The sequence below is a fragment of the Diplotaxodon limnothrissa genome, linkage group LG14, assembly GCF_057381915.1.
Source record: "Diplotaxodon limnothrissa isolate DT_005_m linkage group LG14, D_limnothrissa_male_GT1.1, whole genome shotgun sequence".
Classification (NCBI taxonomy): Eukaryota; Metazoa; Chordata; class Actinopteri; order Cichliformes; family Cichlidae; genus Diplotaxodon; species Diplotaxodon limnothrissa.
The window spans coordinates 3,828,929-3,852,989 of NC_140609.1; positions in this window are offsets into that span (position 1 = coordinate 3,828,929).

Sequence of the window (24,061 nt, forward strand, 5' to 3'; positions counted from 1 at the left end):
TTGGGTTCTTATGGGACATCTTTCCTTAGACTGTGCTGGGAGACAGTGACACAGCTGGCAATATTACATATTGATGTGCCATCCTGGGGGAGTTGGACTACCTGTGCAACCTCTATAGGGTCCAGGTGTGGCCTCATGCCACCAGTAGTGACCTTGACCTAGGCCACATGCAAAACTAATGAAAAAAACATTCAGGAAGATGAGGGGTGAAAAAAATGTTAGTGGCCTCCACCAGCTGATATTGTTTAACAACTGCCTCTGATACTTAACTGACCAGATCAGTATCCAAGAAGTTTAACTGACCTTATGCTATACTCTCTGCTATGATTGTGCAGTATGGAGTTTGCATAATCTTAAAAGAAGAGCATGTGATTATGCGAGAGTGCAGATTGCGAGTTTTAAGGGGTAAAAGTTAAAAAAGGATGAATGTTGCTCAGAGTTCAGGAAGTAGTTGATATAGACTGGGTGGAAGGGAAGAGCCTCAGCTGGTAAATCTTCTGAACAAAAGACAGAGGTGAAGATGTTAAGGTTTTCAGTGGGAGTTACCAGATTACAAATGCTCTTATAAGAGGGCCAATCAGGTTGAGTGGTTTGGAGGCAACGTCAGATATAATGGAGGCCAAATTATTCAAAATCCTTTGTAAGAGGATATAGGATGTTGAAAATGGAGCTCCGAGGCAGATGGAAAATGGGAGGACCTCAGAGAAGGTTTGTGGAAGTGGAGAGGTTGGTATGATGGAAGAGGATGCCAGAGGACAGAGGCAGATGATTTGGCAACCCCCAAGGAGAACAGCTGGAAGAAACAGAGGAAGAGCATAAACTTGTTAATAAACTGCTAAATAAAGATGAAGGTCATTTTTTCACAGAGTTCTATATAACTTGAAGTTTATAAAAATATATTTTCCAAAGCTATTTCTGCCTTTAACCACACAGCATAGACACAAATACTGTGTATCTTTGTATTTGTGTGTGTGGGGGCAAACTTGTGAGTGTGAGTCCTCACCAGTGTGCAGCTTCAACAGAGCAAGAAAAAACTGGAGCGGATCCCAGTGGTGAGACTATTAGAGCTTGTGAATTATAAAACTATTAACCAGAATGTAACTTCCAATTAAAAGATGATTCAATATCAAAATCTGATGGCTGAATTTTGATTAAGGACAGACCCCATTAGGAGCGAAGGGAGATGGACGACAGTCAGCAACTGGGCCTCCACTTAAGAGGTAGTGGTCTAATCCAGATTTTTCTTTTTTGGGAAAATTAAGGTTAATTACTTTAAATAGCATGGCTAGGAGCAAATGAAGGGAGAGATGTATTTTAATTCTCTGGACAGTCGGGGGGCAGGTGGAGCAGGTGGACCTTACTATCTGCTGGAGGATATTGTCAGCCAAGGGTGAATGGCTACACACACACACATGTTGGTTTTACTATACTTCCAAGGACTACTATGCCCATTCTTAATAAGAACTTGTTTTAGCTTTGACCCTAAATCCTAATGCTGGATATTTTTCACTCATAACATATCTGAGCGTGTTTGATGATCTGCTGCAGCTTAGATACTATTTCTTCCCAGGCTAGGAAAAATGACTAAATATTGGTTCCCAACCAAGCTCAGCATTTCTAAAAAAAAACTGTCAAACACTGACTATTGGCAACAACGATTCTTAAAGACACTGACCATTAAAAAATGGAAACAAAACTGAACATGGATCCATCAACAGCCCATGCACAGTGCATGGTGCAGCTTGGAAGGAAAAGTGACTGGACATCTTTAGGTTTCTTAAAGATGTTTCACCTCTCATCCAAGAAATTTCTTCAGTTCTGCTTCCATGAAATCATTACAAAAGGTCGCCCCATTTTCTTTTTGCCTGGGAGACCAGTCTTCAACATATTATGTCCACTGGACAAAAACTGAATTTCTATTTTAACCATTAGACAGGAAAATAGTTCCTAACCATATCACAGATGTAACATTATGTACAGCTACTTTAAATACAAATGATATTTATTCATCAATTATCTTTTTCAATTGATCTTTTTATGCTAATTTCAGTAATTTAGGTTTCACGTTATGTTATGCTGAGTTCTGCAGAGTTTGTTACTATGTCAAAACTGGTGTTCTGTGGATAAATATTATGTTTAATGACAAAAAGAATGAGTCCCGTTTAGTTTAAAACTCTTGGAAAACATCTTATTTCATAGTGTAATCTTTGCATACTTGTTCCAAAGCAGCCTCTCTGTTGATTCACCCGCTTATTACATTCACAGTACACATTCACTGTGTCTTTAGGGATTCACTAGCTTAGCTTAGATCATAGCTGACTTGCTGCATGGCCTCTTTGCCTTTCCCCCTTGGTGCTTAGTGTGTAAGATGTTTAGTTACTCCTCAGCCTACTTTGGTAATGATGGTTTTTCAAACTAATGTAGCCTGTTTAAAGCACTGCTCAAAGAAGTCCTACCATTAATTAATGCTTCAATATTAAATATGATCAACCTATCTCTAATAATCAGCTACGTACCTTGAAGATGGCAGTGGTTAAACCCTTACTTTTGTCATGGTCCTGGGCCGTGTTGGCCCAGTATTCTTAGTTCTCTTGTATTTTTGTATTCAGTTCCCTGTTTAGGTTCTGTTTCCTGAGTTGCCCTGTTATGTTGTTCCCTGTGTGCTTTCCTTTGTGACTCTCACCCCCTGTGTGCCCCTCTATGTATTCATGAGCCCTTGTCCCCTTTCGTGTTTTATTCCATGTTTTCCCCAGCCTGTTATGTCTGTGTTCTCCCCGTGCTCTCTCCTCCTGTCTGAACCTCTGTGTACTTCCTGTTTGACTCTGCCCGTCTCCCGTCAGTGTTATGTTCACCCCGCCCTGTCTCGTTATGGTTATCTGTGTCAGCTGTGTTCCCCGTGTGTTCCCACTTTCCTCGTCAACCCTCTGTGTATTTCTGTCTGCGTCTCCCTCTGTTCGGCGTCGCGTTCTCCCTCATGTTGTGTGTTATTCTCCCCGTGGTTCCTGGTACATCTCATGTTTAGTTTTTCCAGTTTAGTTCAGTACTGTTTTGTGTTTCACCTTTAAGCCAGCATTAAAACTGTGATCTTTAAGTTTATCCCCGTGTCTGTGAGTCTGCATCTTGGGTCCTTCTCCTGCCTGCCACACAACGAATCATGACAACTTTATCCATCATTTGACCCCGCTGTCTGAGCTCAAATAAGGCCAATCTCCAACCTTCCTTTTATCTCAAAAATTCTTGAGAGTAGTTGTCAAACAGGTAACAGATCATCTGCAGAGGAATGGCTTATTTGAAGAGTTTCACAGAAACAGCTTTAGTGGAGTTTACAAATGATCTTCTTATGGCCTCTGACAGTGAACTCGTCTCTGTGCTTGTCCTGCTAGACCTGAGTGCAGTGCAGAGTGCTCTTTTCTTTATTGTTTTTTTTATTGATTAGCATTCAAATTTCTCAATGAATACAGAAGAAAACACGAGATAAGGCCAATCGAAAGGTATTGGCTGAAGCACATGCTTGTTATGCCAACCCTTTTAGCAAAAGATCATTCAGCAAGCAGCTCATTTACATAAGGCTTAAAGCAAAGCAAAACAAAACAATCAGACTTCCATCTTAGATAAGTAAATACATCAATTTAAATTTCATAAGAATAATCCAAACGTGTGGGACTAATAAATGTTATCTTATCTTATTTATATATTTTTCTAATACTCTAGATTTAAACATGTTTTTAAACGAGGAAGATGAACTACACCTTTTTAAATCACTGTCATAACTATTCCACAAATTAACACCTATAACAGAAACACATCATTGCTTTATGTTTGTTCTTACCTTGTTTTTTTATAAGATGTGTTCCCCTCAATTCATGTTGACTCTCTCTGACTTCAAACAGCTTCTGAGTACTGCAACAAAGCATTTTTGTTTGTGCTTTGTACATTATCTGTGTCATTTTATTTTCAACTAGATCATAAAATTTCAGGGTATTCAAATTAATAAACAAAATGTTAGTTGGGTCTATATGGTTTGATTGATTTATGATTCTTATAGCTCTTTTTTGTAACATAAAAAAGATAGGAAGAATATTGGTTTTATATGCATTACCCCTTAGCTCTACGCAATAAGTCATATATGAAAGCAACAGAGAAAAATAAAGCGTATATAATGATTTCTTGTTTAGGGCATCCTTTGTTTTCTGGAGAATAGCAATGGTTTTTGACATTTTTGCTTTCACATAAGACTTCCAGCGAAACTTATTAGCCATTATCACTCCAAGAAATGTATTTTCATAGACTTGTTCAATTTCAATTCCATTAACCCTGATTTTAGCCACATTTTTCAGTTGTCTGGTGCAAAAAATAATACATTTAGTTTTATTTATATTTAACGATAATTTATTTATGTCAAACCAGTTTTTTAAATTTATTTAACTCCTTTTCCACTGTAGTCAGAAGGTGTTCTAGGTTTTTAACTGAGCAATACAGAGTTGTATCATCAGCAAACAAAACACATTTTAACAATTTAGTAATATTACATAAATCATTTATATATAATATGACACATAACACAAAGCCCCAGGGAACCCCACAAGTTACCTTCGACTGATTTGATTTATTGATTTGAACATACTGATATCTGTTATGCAGGCCCACTTGCATGCTATTATTCATCCACTTGTATTCTAGCCCTCTTCTACCATCTCTCTCTAGTTTTTTCATTATTATATACTATGATCAATTATATCAAATATGGCGTTATTTTTGTGCCTCTATTCTGAGCGCACGTAAAAGCAAAATGCCAATGTTGCATTTTAAGAAGAAGATTATTTTGAGCAAAGAAAAGTTTAATATGAGTGAACAAAATGTATTTCAGTCTTTGTTTTTATCCATATACACACACACATAACAGCCCCTCTTGTTCAGTTGTTAGCATTTGCTCTTGCACAGATCTCTGGTCTGTGTGCCGACTAGTGATGGGATTTCCGTCTCTTTTTAGAGAACTGGCTCTTTCGGCTCCGAACCGGCTCTTCGGGTTGTTTTGTTGCTTTAATTAATTTATTATTAACAATGATATAAAATTATGTACAAAAGGAATTACTAATGTAAAAAAAAAAAAAAAAGTGGTTTTCTTTATATATGTTTATTAGGGGTGCAACGATACACAAAATTCACAGTTTGGTTCGGTTCGATACTTTGGTGTCACGGTTCGATATTTTCTCGATACAAAAAAAATGTTCATGCCTTTTTAATTTGTCATTTATTAAAATTATAAATATATATTTTAACTCAAAAGTACAGTTTTTAAATTTAACCCTAACCCTTGTGCGTGTTTTTTATTTTGACAGCGAATGCGCACCCCTGGTTATATAGCTCATCATATTGCAGCCACAGAAATTATTTTGTCCATGAAACCATAAAGCTGCACTTTCTTTTTGCCTTATAGTCTGATTTGTCATAACTTTTCCGTTTTGTGGTAAGCTTTTCTTTGGCTGTCACTTCTTCACCCTGACCTGTCTTATTTGGCTCAGCAGAACTAAAATATAAATCCTGCTGACCGTTATGTGAGTGTGTGTGTAAAAACACACACACTCACATAACGGTCAGCGATTCTCTGCGCGATCAACCTCTCACATGTTTAAGCTTGCTGCGGGAGATTTCACTTGTCATGTTTGCGTAGTAAGCTAACGATTGATAAGACGATGTCAGAGGAATTGGTGCACAAATTATCATCACTCACAGATCAGTGCTGTTGCCCTCTATACACAGTTCGCGCGATTGCAAAGTGAAAGCAAAAAAACAAGCGCAAATTCAAACGCGATTTCAATATGTCACATATTGACAGTGGCTCACCGATGCCAATGACATAATTACCCAGCTACATTTCCGAAAGAATGCAAAAGCATTGACATATATTTTTCCTTCCTACGATAGCCCGACGGGCAGGGCAGGTAAAGTTTGTAGCATGCATGCTTGTTGTTTTTGTCTGCTTCCACTTGTCTTTGCACTAGGATGATGTCGGCGTAAATGTGCAGTCATATTCGTTGTGTTCCTACTAGTCAGGGCTCTAGACTAACTTTTTGCCATGGGCGTACCGGTATGCCTAACTTTAAAAAGTTAGGCATACCGGCACAAAAGTTAGGCGTACACAAATTTTATAATAATTTATATAATATAATGTGTTTTTCTGGATACACTGTGCTTTTTCAGCATTCAAAGATTGATGACACCGTGTCAGAGCACTGGCTATGAATTTCAGAAGGATCAGGCCTTAACTTAACAGAAAAGTTAGCAATAGTTCTTTTCCTATTACAGCTACATCCACTTCTGTCGTGCCTAGGCTGCTCACTAGGGCTGGGTATCATCACTGATTTCTATAATCCATTCGATTCCGGTTTTCAAAGTCCCGATTCGATTCAACGTAGCCTCAGACAGTCAGAAATATTATAATTCTGATCATTTATCAGTACTGACCTCTTCAGAATTGTGAACATCACAGCAGATGCCTTTGTGTGAAAGTAACTGAGAATAAAACACAGAAAAACATGAAGGAGATTTTCCCTGGTCTGGCTTTTTATAGCAGATAACCTTAAAAATATTCTACAATGTTCTGCATATAAAGTTTAAATTTCTTCAGTATTGAACAACAGAAAAAATAGGCTTTCTTGTCCGAGGTCATTTAAGTGAAAAAAAGAAAAGAAAAAGACAGCAGCCACAGCGCTGTAAACAACGGTAGTAATAAGCGAATGAATAATACAGAAAACAGAGATTGGAGACGGGAAACTGTTCTTCAAGTACAGAGATAGAGAGAGAGAGAGCTAGCTGTGCATGGAGTGTGATTTTAATAGTCGTGGAAGCAAAACAGCAAAATTCATGACGACATTGATCAAATGTGAAGCGCAGTTTGCTGCTTCTTTTGCTGCTGGCTCGGTGAATTTTGGTTGGAGAGACAAAACCTGCAGCTCAGAATCAGCGCAAAAACACGTAATCACAGCGCGGACCGGACGCATCAGAATCCCTAAGCTCCAACAGCGTGTCCGTCTACGGGCCGTCGGGTGAGAAAGCCGAGAAAGACAAAGTTGATTCTGATGCGTCGGTCCGCTCTGTGTTTATGTCTTTGTCTGGAATCCGTGTACCTGCTCTCATCTGCTGTTTGGTTGTTGTTGAAATGGTTTTGTGAACTTTAATCTGAGAATCTGGCGTTTCTGGCAAAACACAGTTATATTTAAAAGTCGATTCAGGATTTAATGAATTGATATCACTTTATTCAAGCTACTCACCTCCCACTTTCACCTGCACTTTCAACTGGACCACGGCCAATCAGAGAGGTCCTGCCCCTGACTATCTCTGATTGGTTTAGTCCACGATAGAGGCAAAATGTGTATCTGTTGTTGACCACAGGGAAGGTTGCAGATTTTTTTTTTTTTTTTTGCTACCCGAACAGTTGGTCGCACAGGCACAACCAAATTTTTTTTTTTAGTCGCACCACTGAAAAATTTGGTCGCATTTGCGACCAAATTGGTCGCACTCTAGAGCCCTGCTAGTGCTTTCAGGTTAATCTCGTTGAAATGACGTTAACGCCACAACACGGCATATCTCCGTTAACGAGCTAGCCCTGATAGCCCTGTGCATGGGGCTAGACGGCCAACACGTTAACGAGCTAACTGCACTAACACACTAGTTCCCACCCATGTAATTGAGCATTGCGTGGCACATCCAACATACTGTTTTACTTTAATCCATGACGCGCTTACCTTCAGGGTCATACGTCACATGAAAACCAAAATAATTCCAAACGCCAGATCTGAATGAGGGTGGGGGTGGTTCAATTTGCCATGTTGCAAGGAGAGCTTAACTTCTGTCTCGCTAGCTTGCCCTGCGCTCTTCCTTCTGACGATGCTGTCTTTGTTGAGCGCTCAGTGGATCTGCGCTCAACAGTGCAGCCTAGGCGGAGTAGTCGAACACAGATTCACTGAGCGCTCAACACAGACAGCATCGTCAGAAGTAAAGTTGATAAAATAAATTACAAATTTTGTATTGTTCTATACATATGCGTACCGAACCGAAAGCACTGTATTGAACGGTTCAATATCGATACGAATATCGTTGCACCCCTAATGTTTATATATAAATATATGTGGTGGCCCCTAGAGACAAAACACGTACAAACTCCAAAACACATTTCTAGCATGAACTGTGCTACTGCGAGTGTAACTACCGCCCCTCCCCCCTCTGCCCAGCGCAAAGCACAAGGATCACATGCCGAGTGAAGCGGAAAAAAAGAGAGGGTGAGAAAAGGAAAAAAAAACCACGGCTCGCGACATTCACGTCAAAGATCCGGCTCTAAGAGCCATTTCGTTTGCGACCGACACCTCACTAGTGCCGACAGATATCTGCGGACCTGCTCTCAGAGTATTGTTCGTGCTCACAACATCTCTGCTTCGTGCGCGCTCAACTCTCTGTATACCGTTATAAGTGTGCCACAAAACCAACCATTCACAGACTTGAATGCAAAAATTTGGATTGACTGTTACAGTCTCTAATCAGCTCGCTAGCTACTGTATTCCAGAAACGGTCCAGAATGTGGCTAAATCCATTTTCGCTTAGTATGTATAATAATAATAATAAGAAGAAGAAATATTATCTATAAAGCGCCTTTCAAGACACCCAAGGACACTGTACAATAGATAAAAACACATAATAGAACAATGACACAATGATACAATTATTTCATTTTAAAATATATAATTTTTTAAGACCATTATTGGTTTTAATCTAGTTTAAACCAAACCACTCCACTGGACTTAGCTACATTCTGGACCATGTTTCCGGAATGATACTGCCTAAGGGAAGCATACATAGACATAGCATACATTTTCACTACTATGCAGATGATACCCAACTTTATCTATCAATGAAGCCAGATAATATGCAACAATTAGTTAAACTGCAGGAATGTCTTAAAGACTAAAAGACCTGGATGACTTCTAATTTCCTGCTTCGAAATTCACGTAAAGCTGAGTACTAGGCCATAAAAATGTTAGAAATATGGTATCTAACTAGTAACACCAGTAACACTGTCAGGAATTTTAACCAGGATTTAGCTCTATGTAAATTGAATGGAACTGGGGTCTCAGAGTAGAACCACTACTCCTCAACACTGGAAGGAGCCAGTTGAAGTGGTTAGAGCATCTGACTAGGATGCTACTTGGACACATTGTAGATGAGGTATTTTAGAGATCGGAATAATCGTCCCATCAGAAGGAGGCAGAGGACACACTTGAGAGATTGTGTCTTAGGTGTTGCTCTAAAAAATAAACGTATAATCTGTAGTTTTAGTTTTCATATTTTTGGATAAACTCATCCCACTACTTTTACTCCTAAATATCTTACCAAGTTAATATTATTACTTATTTATTTTTATTTATTTATATTTTTGTTCTTGACTGAAATGTCAAAAAAGGAACATGTAACAAAATGTAAAATACAATAAAAACAATTCGGGGTAGCTGTAGCTCTGGAGGTATTGAACAGGAAGAAAAAAGGTGACGGTGAGACAGCGGAGGCTCGAAGCGAGGAGGAGGTTTAAACCGTGTCTGCCGTCTATCGTGATGGGTAATGTGCGATCGTTGGCAATTAAAATCGACGAGCTCTCAGCACTGGTACGGAGTCAGAGGGAATACCGAGAGTGTAGCCTGATGTGTTTCACCGAATCATGGATGCACCAGGACATTCCCGATGAGAATGCTTCCGTGGAAGGCTTCCACACTGTTCGGGCGGACAGGGACAGCATCGCTAGCGGTAAGCGGAAAGGAGGTGGGCTTGCTGTTTTAGTTAACAACCAGTGGTGTAACCCTGCCAACATAACAATCAAAGAAAGGATTTGTTGCCCGGACACTGAACTGTGTGCTGTTGGACTCAGGCCGTATTATTTACCCAGGGAATTCTCTCACGTCATCTTGGTGGCTGTCTATGTTCCCCCCTCTGCTAACCCCACAGCTGCATGTGACACTATCCACTCTGCCATAGCTCGGCTACAGACTCAGCACCCGAGTGCCTTTATTGTGATCTCGGGTGACTTCAACCATGTATCACTGGACAATACACTACCAACATTCAAACAATATGTGGACTGTCCCACCAGGGGAGAGAAAACTTTAGACTTACTGTATGCTAACGTCAAGGATGCATACAGCTCCTCCTCCCTCCCCCCACTTGGTAGGTCAGATCATAACCTGATTCACCTCACCCCCCGCTATGTGCCAATTGTGAGGAGGGAACCTGTGACCACCAGGACTGTCAGGAGGTGGTCAGAGGAGGCCTTAGCAGAACTACAGGGCTGTTTCGAGGTGACCGACTGGGAAACACTCTGTGAGCCTCACGCCGAGGACATCAATGGGCTTACTGAGTGTATCACAGACTACATAACTTTCTGCACCGACTCCATTGTTCCAGCTCAGACTGTTCATTGTTACCCAAATAACAAGCCGTGGGTGACTAAGGACATCAAAGCCCTCCTCAACAACAAGAAGAGGGCTTTCAGAGGGGGCAACAAAGAGGAGGTGAGGAAGATCCAGGTGTTACTAAAGGACAAGATCAGAGAGGCTAAAGACAATTACAGGAGGAAGCTGGAGTGGAAACTCCAGCAGAACAGCATGAGAGAGGTGTGGAGGGGCATGAAGACCATCACTGGATTCAGGCCAACCAACAGCAGGGGAACTGAGGGAGGTGAGAATAGAGCCGACGAGTTGAATCTGTTTTTCAATAGATTCGACACCACAGTGTCTGCTCCTACCCCCACAACCTCACCTGTAGTCAGCCTGGAATCCAGAGCCACACCACTGTGCCAGCCTCTCTCTTCACATGGCGCTGTTGCCTCCTGTGAGATTCCTGACACCCCTCCCCCACCCATCACCTTCACTCAATACCAGGTTGAGATGCAAATGAGGAGACTTCACTCAGGCAAGTCTGCTGGACCAGACGGAGTGAGTCCCCTTGTCCTCAAGACCTGTGCCCCCCAGCTGTGTGGAGTCTTTCATAAACTGTTTATGCTGAGTCTGAGTCTGCAGAGGGTCCCGGTGATGTGGAAGACATCATGCCTCGTCCCTGTACCAAAGACGCCACGTCCCAGTGGCCCCCAGGATTACAGGCCCGTGGCATTGACCTCCCACATCATGAAGACCCTGGAAAGGCTCATCCTGGACCAGCTGCGACCCATAGGTTAGGAGGGAACTGAGGAGGATTAATGGCAAGAAGGCAGCGGGTCCAGATGGCATCAGCTCGAGGGTCGTCAGGTCCTGCGCGGACCAACTGTGTGGGGTGATGGAGCACCTCTTCAACCTGAGCCTGAGGTTGGGAAGAGTCCCACAGCTCTGGAAAACCTCCTGTGTTGTACCAGTGCCAAAGACTTCACGCCCCAAGGACCTCAACAGCTACAGGCCGGTGGCTCTGACATCCCACCTGATGAAGACCCTGGAGCGGTTGGTCCTGGCTCAGCTTCGGCGCCTAATAAGCTCATCACTGGACCCACTTCAGTTTGCCTACCAGCCTGGCATTGGAGTGGATGATGCCGTCATTCACCTCCTACATCGTTCCCTCGCTCACCTGGAGACCGCTGGAAGCACTGTGAGAATCATGTTCTTTGATTTCTCCAGTGCCTTCAACACCATTCTTCCCTCGGTTCTAAAGGACAAGCTGGTGAACTCTGGAGTGGACCATCACCTCACTACCTGGATCCTGGACTACCTCACCGACCGACCACAGTATGTGAGGACTCAGGGCTGTGTGTCGGACAGGGTCGTCTGCAGTACGGGGGCCCCACAGGGAACGGTTCTGGCTCCGTTCCTCTTCACCATCTACACTGCAGACTTCTCCCACAATTCCACCCAGTGCTTCCTGCAGAAGTTCTCTGATGACTCTGCAATAGTCGGCCTCATCACTGATGGGGACGACAAGGAGTACAGAGGTCTGACCCAAGACTTTGTGGACTGGTGCCAGCTGAACTACCTCCAGATCAACGCCAGTAAAACCAAGGAACTGGTGGTAGACTTCCGCAGGCACAAGCATTCTCCACTGCAACCACTGAACATCCAAGGTATGGACATTGAGGCTGTGGACAGCTACAGGTACCTTGGTGTTCATCTGAACAATAGACTGGACTGGACTCATAACTCAGACGCCCTCTACAGGAAAGGGCAGAGCAGGCTGTACCTGCTGCGGAGACTCAGGTCGTTTGGAGTGGAGGGCCCACTCCTGAAGAAATTCTATGACTCTGTTGTGGCTTCTGCTATCTTTTATGGCGTGGTCTGCTGGGGCGGCAGCATCTCTGCTGGGGACAGGAAGAGACTGAACAGGGTGATCCGAAGGGCCAGCTCTGTTCTAGGATGCCCTCTGGACCCAGTGGAGGTGGTGAGTGACAGGAAAACGGCGGCTAAGCTGTCATCCCTGATGGACAACATCTCCCACCCCATGCAGCAGACTGTGACAGCACTGAGCAGCTCCTTCAGTGGGAGACTGCGGCACCCACGGTGTGGGACGGAGAGATTTCGCAGGTCTTTCCTCCCCACTGCTGTCAGACTCCATAATAAAGACTTTAACTGATCAAGCACACACATCCATACATATGCAATAATACTAAGTGCAATAATCCTTTCTGTCATCGTTGTATTTTTACTCAGTTGTATATAGTATTTGTATTTGTATTCTATTTTTATCTTATTGTATATTTATTTTATTTTATTCTACTGTATATAGTATTTTATTTTATTCTATTCTGTACAGTTGTGTACTGTATTTATTCTTATTGTATTCTAATTTTTGCCTCATAACTTTTGCACTGTCCACTTCCTGCTGTGACAAAACAAATTTCCCACTGAAGGAGCTGCTCAGTGCTGTCACAGTCTGCTGCATGGGGTGGGAGACGCTTGTGAGCTTGTGAGTTCAAATCTGCAGATACCCTGTACAATGCACCACACCTCAAGACACGTCTCACAACACACTCTCCATCCCAGCGTTTGGTAGAATGTCACTGCTTGATCATTCTTATGTGTTACTTTTCAATTTATAGCAGACAAGCAGAGTCTGGTCCCTGCCAGCCCTTTGTAAAGGACGTGAAGAGCAGGAGTGAGAGGGAGATGGGATGGGAGTCCTGTATAATTGACACTGACAGAAAGCAGTCAGCTTTGATTAGTTCAGCCTTGGTAAGCAATTCATTAGCTGACTAGGTTGAAGGGGAATGGTAGAAGAAAAGATGGAGGAAAGGGCAGGGATATTCACGACACTGCCTTTGGATTGACTGATAATTAAAGTTGTATTTTTATAATATTTTTTAATTCTTTGCTCAAAATAAGTTATATACACACACACACACACACACACACACACACACACACACACACATATATATATATATATATATATATATATATATATATATATATATATATATATATATATATATATATATATGATAGATAGATAGATACTGAATTATGATCCATAATTGGGTCATTTTAAAACAATGAATCAGAATCAGAAATACTTTATTAATCCCAAAGGAAATCATAGGTTACAGCAGGCAGCACACTAATGGTGCATGCACACTTACAAAGGAACCCTCGGACCAAACTTTACACAAACATCACATTGGGAAGACATGTCAGAGAGGTAGGCTGATAGGAAAAAAACAACAAATATACATAACATGAGGTGAGAGGAGGAGAAAAAAACTTCACTCAGACTGAGCTCCTAATGGGAGAACAGTTTGAGAACAGAAAAAACACCCCAGCACAAAAGCACATGACTGTCAATACACCATAGAAACACAAGATAGGCAACAGGGATGGGTAAGGGTCGGAGGTGGGTCGAGTATCCAAAAATTATACTCAAGAGTAGCATTACTTTAAAATATTATTACTCAAGTAAAAGTGAAACGTAATCGTCAAAAACGTCACTGGAGTAAGAGTAAAATAGTACTTGCCGAAAAGACTAAAGTAGCGAGTAACTGTTTGAAATGTCCGATTTATTTTAAAAAAAATGCTATCAGACAAAGAAAAATTAATAAATATACAAATTTTAGTATTTTCAAAAGGAATACGTGTAAAAACAACAACAAAATAAGGTACAACAATTTTAATTTCCAGATTTCAGTTTTTCACAACATAAAGCCTATTTAACCAATATCTACAGTAAATAATATAAATATAAAAACAGTGCAAAGACTTTCCAGTGACAAGATATGCTGTAAACGTTATATACATTTTTGCTCCAAATGGCACAGCAGCCTCAGAGAGAACATTAGAATGAGGCATCTTCAACATATGTACATACAAGACAGCTCAGTTTACCATATGTTGTATAGGTGTGCATTTATTTCTGCATATTTAGCAAAAATGTGCCATTTCTTAACTCAGTGAGGTGATGGTTAAGCTTAAGCAGCAGTTAGCTCTCAAGGTTCTTTCTGTGAAGCTGTAACTGTTTAGCAGTAAACAGGAGTCCTGCATGACTAAGAAGTCCTTCACAAGCTCCAGATGCGGGAAGAGCTGTATTGATTTTGATGGACAGCTTCTTGATGTGAGGAAAGCCATGCAATAGATCCACACCTCCAGTGAATGGACATGAAAGGTACCTCTCCAGCTCCTCTGCTTCTGGCTTTCCTGACCCCATGGATCCATCATCTTCAACGGTTAGGCTGCTGTTTGTGCTGGCCTCATCCAGCTCTGAGTCTAGGTGATGTCTGATGAAGTTGAGACCTGTGGAAAGATGTAAGGATTTCAAAAGAATTAGGTCTGGTCATTATAGTGCTGTATACACTGCCAAGCTACGGATGTTTGTTTGGAGCTAGCCTCCAAAAGCTGGCCATACACTGCGATTTTTGGCCCATTTTGAGATGATTTTTCAGTACAACTGTTTGGGGGATCGGCCCGAGCTTTGCCTTAATCGTGTGTGCATCATGTAGTATACATGGGGTAACGTGTGATCTAGACACAAGAGATGGAGGCACAACTTGTAGGATGAGGCAAGCTCATCCGAGTATGTAAGCGTAGAGCTGCCACCCAGGCAAAAGAAAAATAGAACTATATCACGTTATAACATGAAAAGTATATTGTTCTAACAATATACCTTTCACGTTTGAACAATATAATATCACGTTCGTACAATATAATATTTGTATTGTACGAATGTGATAATATATTGTTCAAACGTGAAAGGTATATTGTTATGATCATGTTATGGACGCACAGTTTGAGCACTAGGGATGGGTATCGTTTAGGTTTTATCCGATACCGGTGCCAAATCGGTACTTTTGAAACGGTGCCGGTGCTTAAACGGTGCTCGAACCGGTGCTTAAAGAATGGAGAACACAAAATTGGTCCAAAAACCTCTCATGTTCAGCTGGTTCACCAGGCCATCAGACTGCTGAACACGTCATAGACACCTCAGCTTCACTACTGGAACTTTAACATTATGCACTCCATACTGTACAGTAATGCCACTGTTTTGCACATGTCTCAACTCTGTATATTTTATATATTTTATTTATTGTTTACTCTATTTAATTTGTAAAATATGTGTACACACACACACACACACGTAGGAAAATATTTACTATACACATCCAGAAATGCATATACTATTATATATTGTACATATATTTATTAGTTTCAGATGTAGCCATTCTTGTATTTTGCTTGTTTACATTATTGTATTTTGCACAACTCTGTTGCTTGTGAAGCTCGCACACAAGAATTTCACTCACATGTGCTGTACCAATGTACCTGCACATGTGATGTGACAATAAAAGTGATTTGATTTGATTTGATTTGGTTTTTGTAAAAAGATAACAATGTTAGCCTTTTCTGCAGCTATAGGGCATATATGGTATCACTCTTGGCTGGAAGCAGTGCTTAATCAATGGAAAAAACACAAACTTTGTCCAAAAACCGCTCATGTTTAGCTGTTTCCCTCTTTTTCTTTGGTCATTTTAGCCTTTTTGGCCAGGGTGAAGGGAGTATCTGCCATCAAACAAGAAGACAGCCGCATGTAGATATGATGATGTTTGCTAGTTCACCTTACATGCATTAATTTAATAACGTGGTTAGCCTACTCAACGTAAATTACTCACGCAGAGAAGAACGGCTGCTGCTGCTGCCATCATCATCCGTCATCATTTCTGCTACACTGGCAGGGCTAGGGGCCAGGACTCTCCTCTTCGTGTTTTTGGGTATGTTGCTAACTCCGGGTCCGATAACAGGCACCACACCGCAGTAGATGCGCTCGGTGTGAGGTCTCGCAGCAAGCTATCAAATACAGCGCATTTCTTGGTTTTTGGAGAAAAAAAAACGCTATGCGTCGCCAGGTGTTTCATCGGATTTGAGGAGTTACCTCCTTTGACAGTATCAGCTTAAAGCACTTGTTGCAGGCTGCTGAGTTTGCATCTTTTGCTGTGAAGTACAGCCAGACTTTTGACCGCTTCGCCTTGGGCATTTTTAATCTGTAGCTCTGCATAAAAGAACGTACGTACCTGGCCCCGCCTACTATCCTCGGAAACGTAAAATGATTGGCTAGAAGTGTATCACAGCTCAGGAAAAAAAAGCACCGAAATAAAGCACCGAAATGTGCGCTGCTTTTCGGTCTGGTTACTACCGTTTATGTCAGAACCGGTGCCATCATGGCACCGGACACCGGTACCCATCCCTATTGAGCACTCAGGTCACATCAGAGCATCAGGCCGTCTAGTATGAGGTGCCGTAAGGGACATTATTACTGAAACGCTCTCACACACACTACTGAAATTTTAGCTCTCACACACACTACTGAAACGCTCTCACACACACTACTGAAACGCTCTCACACACACAACTGAAATTTTAGCTCTCACACACACTACTGAAACGCTCTCACACACACAACTGAAATTTTAGCTCTCACACACACTACTGAAACGCTCTCACACACACAACTGAAACGCTCACACACACAACTGAAACGCTCTCACACACACAACTGAAACGCTCTCACACACACTACTGAAATTTTAGCTCTCACACACACTACTGAAATTTTAGCTCTCACACACACTACTGAAACGCTCTCACACACACAACTGAAACGCTCTCACACACACAACTGAAACGCTCTCACACACACTACTGAAACGCTCTCACACACACACTACTGAAACGCTCTCACACACACTACTGAAATTTTAGCTCTCACACACACTACCGAAACGCTCTCACACACACTACTGAAACGCTCTCACACACACTACTGAAACGCTCTCACACACACAACTGAAACGCTCTCACACACACAACTGAAACGCTCTCACACACACAACTGAAATTTTAGCTCTCACACACACAACTGAAACGCTCTCACACACACAACTGAAACGCTCTCACACACACTACTGAAATTTTAGCTCTCACACACACTACTGAAACGCTCTCACACACACTACTGAAAAACCAAGGCATTTCAGTTGAACAGGAAGGCATTTCAGTTAAACAGGAAGGCATTTCAGTTGAACAGGAAGGCATTTCAGTTAAACAGGAAGGTGTTTCAGTTGAACAGGAAGGCATTTCAGTTGAACAGGAAGGTGTTTCAGTCGAACAGGAAGGCGTTTCAGTTGAACAGGAAGGCATTTCAGTTGAACAGGAAGGTGTTTCAGTTGAACAGGAAGGCATTTCAGTTAAACAGGAAGGCATTTCAGTTGAACAGGAAGGCATTTCAGTTAAACAGGAAGGTGTTTCAGTTGAACAGGAAGGCATTTCAGTTGAACAGGAAGGTGTTTCAGTTGAACAGGAAGGCATTTCAGTTAAACAGGAAGGCATTTCAGTTAAACAGGAAGTTAATTCTTGACAAGGAAACTGAAGGAAAAAGTGTTAGATTTCAAACAAACCACTACACAGATGTCTACTCAGCAACCTGTTAGTTAGGGGTGGGTTTTTATAATCGATTTATTGATTAAAATCGATTCTGGCTTGGATAACGTGAAATCGATTCATTAAAATCCTGAATCGATTTTTTAATATAAATTTATTTTACCCAAAATGCCAGAATCTCTGGTGAAACCTCACAAAATTTCAACAACCACCAAACAGCTAAGACAGTAAATGAGAGCAGGTACGGCTTCTGCACAAAGACGTAAACACACAGCGCGGACCCGCGGATCAGAATCAGTGAGATGTCGCCTTTCTCACCCGACAGCACGGACACGGTCGGGGCTGAAAGCCGACAGCTCGCTGACTCTGATCTGTCGGCAGGTCCGCGCTTTGTTTTCACCCCGTTTTTGCGCCGATTCTAAAGCTGTTAGTTTTATCTCTCTCCAAACAATATTGACTGAACCAGCAGCAAAAGAAGATCCAAACTGCGCTTCACATAAACATCGTCATGAATTCCCAAACTGTTTTGCTTCCACCACGTTAAAATCGCACGTCATGCACAGCCCTCTCTCTCTCTTTCTCTCTCTCTGTACTTCAAGAACAGTTTCCCGTCTAAAAATCTGTTTTCTGTATTATTCGCTTGCTTGTTATGCACAAGTCTACTGTTGTTTACAGCGCAGTCGGCCGCTGTTTTTTTTTTTTTCATTTTACATACTTCCGAAAAGAAAACCTAATTTCTGCCGTTCAATACTGAATAAATTTAAACTTTTTAAAATTATGCAAAATGCAAAACGTTAGCCGTGTCTCTAATAAAACCGCTGTAACGTCAGAGGTAACGTTCATATGTTAATGGTTTTCTTTCGTTTTTGATGTACTGCAGAATATTTTTTATAAAATCCCAGGCCAGGAAAACCACCTTCATGTTTTTATGTGTTTTATCTTCAGCTACTTTGACACAAAGGCATCTGCTGTGATGCTCACACCTTTGATAAAGTCTTGCGTGTGTCAGCTTCCTTTTTTTAAATACAAAAATATGTAAATGTACTGATCTGAATTATAATATTTCTGACTGTCAAAATTCCCCATAATCAAATCGAATTGAATTGAATCGAATCGTGGAACAAATCGATTCTGGACCTTAGTGAGACAGCTGCATTACTTAACAATATATTAGCCTCAGCATAAGTCAAAATTTAGAATAGCGGGAGACGTGCATTATCCTGGTTATTTTTTTGGCATATGTGCTTTTTAAAAACAGCCATAATGCTCGGGTCTTATTTTCTACAGTTGACAGGCTAACAAACCCCCCTGTGTCAGTGGCAGCTGAACTTCATTCGACCATGGCCTGCAATGACTTTGCCAAATTCTTCACTGAAAAAATCCAAAAAATTAGACAAGCAATTGGTACATCAACAGCAGATCCAGGATATGTACTGTGTCCACCAAAAAACTGTTTAAACACCATGAAACAGTTTCAACCTATTAACAGCAAAGACCTGGAGGACATCTTAGGTCAACTGAACTCCTCCTCCTGCTGTTTAGATGTCCTGCCAACAAGTTTTTTCAAAAAGGTCTCAAAGACTTTAGAGTCAGACCTGTTACAGATCGTCAACTTTTCTTTATTATCAGGTGTGTTTCCAGAATCACTAAAAACTGCTGTAATCAAACCTATACTGAAAAAGGACAATCTTGACAAGACACAAATGAACAACTACAGGCCGATCTCAAATCTCCCGTTTTTAAGTAAGATCATTGAAAAAGCAGTTTCTCAACAGCTCAGTTACTTCTTAAAACAGAATAATTGCTACGATGCCTTCCAGTCAGGTTTTAGACAGAACCACACCACTGAAACCGCTCTGACCAAAGTGTTTAATGACATATGTCTGAATACAGACAGTGGAAAAATGTCAGTCTTAGTTTTACTGGATCTCAGTGCAGCATTTGATACAGTTGACCACAACATATTACTCAAACGACTGGAGAACTGGACAGGTCTTTCAGGAACTGTACTAAACTGGTTCAAAACATACGTAGAAAACAGGAAATACTTTGTATCAATAGGTAACTTCACATCTGAGCAGACAAGTATCACATGTGGAGTTCCCCAAGGTTCCATCTTGGGACCCCTTCTGTTTAACATCTACATGCTCCCACTGGCACAGATTATAAACAACAACAAAATAAACTATCACAGCTATGCAGATGACACACAAATATATATCACAATGTCACCAGGAGATCAAGGCCCTGTACAGGCTCTTGGTAAATGCATTGAGGAAATCAATGACTGGTTGTGCCACAATTTTCTCCAGCTAAACAAAAACAAAACTGAGGTAATAGTCTTTGGCGCCAAAGAAAAACGATTACAGGTCACCAGAGAACTTCAATCTATACATCTAAAAACCACAAACCAGGCGAGAAATTTGGGTGTAGTGATGGATGCAGACCTAAACTTAGAAAAACACATTAAGACAATAACAAAGTCAGCTTACTATCACCTCAAGAATATATCAAGGATAAAAGATCTGATGTCTCAACAGGACCTGGAAAAACTAGTCCATGCATTCATCTTTAGTAGGCTTGATTACTGTAACAGCATCTTTACAGGTCTACCTAAAAAATCAGTCAGACAACTACAGCTCATTCAGAACTCTGCTGCTCGAGTCCTCACTAAGACCAAAAAAGTGGACCACATCAGTCCAGCTCTGAGGTCTTTACACTGGCTGCCTGTCCGTCAGAGGATAGACTTTAAAGTTCTGATGCTGGCCTATAAAGCTCTGAATGGTTTAGGACCAAAATACATCAATGACCTCCTGACCCAGTATGAACCATCCAGATCCCTCAGGTCATCTGGATCCGGTCTTTTATCAGTTCCCAGAGTCAGAACCAGACACGGAGAAGCTGCATTCAGCTTTTATGCTCCTTATATCTGGAACAAACTCCCAGAAAGCCTCAGATCAGCTGAAACACTCAGTTTATTTAAATCCAGGTTGAAGACTCACCTGTTCTCAGCTGCATTTGAATAAAGCACCAAATCCACACTTTAAGCTTAAATTTCAAAACTTACATTTAACTACTGATTTTATCTACTGTTCTGATTTTATCTGTTTTGATTTTATATACTGTTGTTTGTTTGTTTGTTTGTTAATTAGTTAGTTAGTTTATTTGCTTGTTTTAATCAATTTTAAATCATGCTTTTTATTTGTTCTTGTTTCTAATGTCTCTGTAAAGCACTTTGAATCACCTTGTTGTTGAATTGTGCTATACAAATAAACTTGCCTTGCCTTGCCTTGCCTTTTTGTCTTTTTTTAGCAAAGAAAAATATCTTAAAATCATCAATAAAACCAGGGAGAGAAGGCTTAGCGTTCCTCCATTTAGCACAATGGATATGATATTTACTCAAAAGTATTGTTAAGATATTCATTGTGTGTACTCATGTTGTACAGTGTTTAACTGCATTATGGTTACTGTGGTTTAACAGAGACAGTATTTTAGTTGCCACCACAAGGAGGCACTGTTTCATTGTAAGAGCACGGATGCTGCGTCATCACGCCCCTAAGAAAAAAAAAAGTATACCACAACGAAAATGGCACCCATGAGAAAAGTTTTGCCGCATGTTGATGAGGAATAAAGTTCCCAAAAATATTAAGGACATTTTTGCCTCCGTCGTCATTTTCCTTCGAGTTGATCGCTGTCGATGCTGCAATACTCAACAAGTATGATGATGTTAATAATGTCTGAGACATCCAATGCTAGATGATCCATATAAAAAAAATTATGATGTAATTCAAACAGTGGCACATCATTAATATTTAGGGAAATCCAATTTTTTAAGTTGCACCAAATACATTGTGTGATAGGGCATAGGAAAAAAAAAGATGTTCTAGGGTTTCATTTTCATCAGTACAAAAAGAACACTGATCCACCTCAAAGCCAAATCTCTTTTTTTAGAAATTCTGCCACAGTATTAGTTTTGTTTAAAGTGTGTTTCTTTAACTTTAGGTAGAATAGGCTATTTCATAAATTTTTAGTATGCTTTATCCAGTGTATATGAAATAACTAAATTAGAACCATGCCATGTAACCATTCTGTTGTAACTATGAAATATTTTGTCTTTGAAGAAACTACTAACAAATTTCTTATTGCATTTTTATCAAACAGCTGACATTGCCCTAGCAATAAATTTGGGAGCACTGATGAGAAATTATTGTATATCATAAAAATTTTAATCAAATGAAGCAGAGGCAGTGGGACCAGTTCACAAAATTTGTTATATTCTCTTTGAGAACAGTTTAGACAATATTTTTCTGAAAAGTCTGTGTAACTTAGAATGACACCGTTATCATCCAACAAATCTGTTATGAATATAATATTTTTGTTCAAACCAGTCACTCTTGAAAATTGATTTTTGATTAAGTGTTATTACCCTATTATTCCATAAGGTTGAATTATGGGGAGAAGTTGAAAATCTCATTTTCCCAAAAATGCAACGTCTGTTTTGGAAAGTTTGATATCTTTATGGGGATTTTATTTGCCGCAAAATCACATTTCAAAATAAAGTCTAATCCTGTATACTATTTTATTAAACAAGAATCATGGGATGTGGAGCTAAGTAGAGTCTGGCTGTGACAGACAAGATTTTAACCATTTAATTCTAAGGGTGCCAAACATAAATTCCAATTCTGGAGTTTTGATACCACCTTTATTGTATCCCTTCACAAGCTGAGATCTTTCTATGTAATGGGTTTTATTCCTCCACAAAAATTCGAACACATTTCTATTTATGGTTTTCATGGTATTTATCGTTTTTTTATTTTTTATATTGTTTACGTGGCGCAAAAAAGGTTGGGGACTGCTGTACTAGCAGGTTGCTGAGTAGAAATCCTTGTAGTGTTTTGAAATATACCACTTTTTCCATCAGTTTCCTTGTCAGGAAACAACTTCCTGTTCAGCAGAAATGCCTCTGGTTTCAGTGGTGTGTGTGAGAGCGTTTCAGTAGTGTGTGTGAGAGCGTTTCAGTAGTGTGTGTGAGAGCGTTTCAGTTGTGTGTGTGAGAGCGTTTCAGTAGTGTGCGTGAGAGTGTTTCAGTAGTGTGCGTGAGAGCGTTTCAGTAGTGTGTGTGAGAGCGTTTCAGTTGTGTGTGTCAGTAGTGTGTGTGAGAGCTAAAATTTCAGTAGTGTGTGTGAGAGCTAAAATTTCAGTAGTGTGTGTGAGAGCGTTTCAGTATTGTGTGTGAGAGCGTTTCAGTTGTGTGTGTGAGAGCTAAAATTTCAGTAGTGTGTGTGAGAGCGTTTCAGTTGTGTGTGTGTGAGAGCGTTTCAGTAGTGTGTGTGAGAGCTAAAATTTCAGTAGTGTGTGTGAGAGTGTGTCAGTAGTGTGTGTGAGAGCGTTTCAGTTGTGTGTGTGAGAGCGTTTCAGTTGTGTGTGTGAGAGCGTTTCAGTAATAATGTCCCTTACGGCACCTCATAGTCTAGTGTGAGACCCTGCATCGTGACCTATGAACTTTTAACCCCTGAGATTCAATTGTACATTTGAGCAGGAGCTGAATAACGTGCCTGAAAAAAAATAGCAGTGTTTGCCCAGCTTAATGCAGACTGTTTAAACTAAACAAGCTACTGTTTCACATAATAAACCCTGTCACCCGCAGTATTGCTTTCTGTTTTAACAGTTAAAGCAGTAGAGACGAGCTGTTTACATGTGCGTGGAACTCTAGCGTCATTAACCAGGCTAGCTGTTAGCTTATAGCTCACGCTAGCTAACCAACGAGCAGTTAAAAGGACAGCCGAAGCTGCACAAAACACCCACAAACTTCACAAACCTCACTACAATGTAGCGCCAAAAATATGACTCGCAGCTCGCTTGACACAGCTGCTGTAACATAAGACTGACATCCAGTTAACTACAGCTAAAAAGATATTTAGAGAAAACTTACCGTTTCCTCAGGTTACACAAGCTGAGTTTTTTCACGCTGAAAAGTTGGTTTGTTTTGGCTCTCACTGAAGACATAGCTGTTCTTTTGTACTGCTTTTAAACAAAACATTTTTTGTATATGAAGCCAAGGCTGTTCATCCTCTTCAGCTCTAGCGTAGACTCTGCCATGGTTTCATGTTTCTTCTTTCCGTGTGTCCGCTACTTTGAAACGCTTGGGCCGCTCTGCCCGCCACAGTTTCAAACTGGTCATG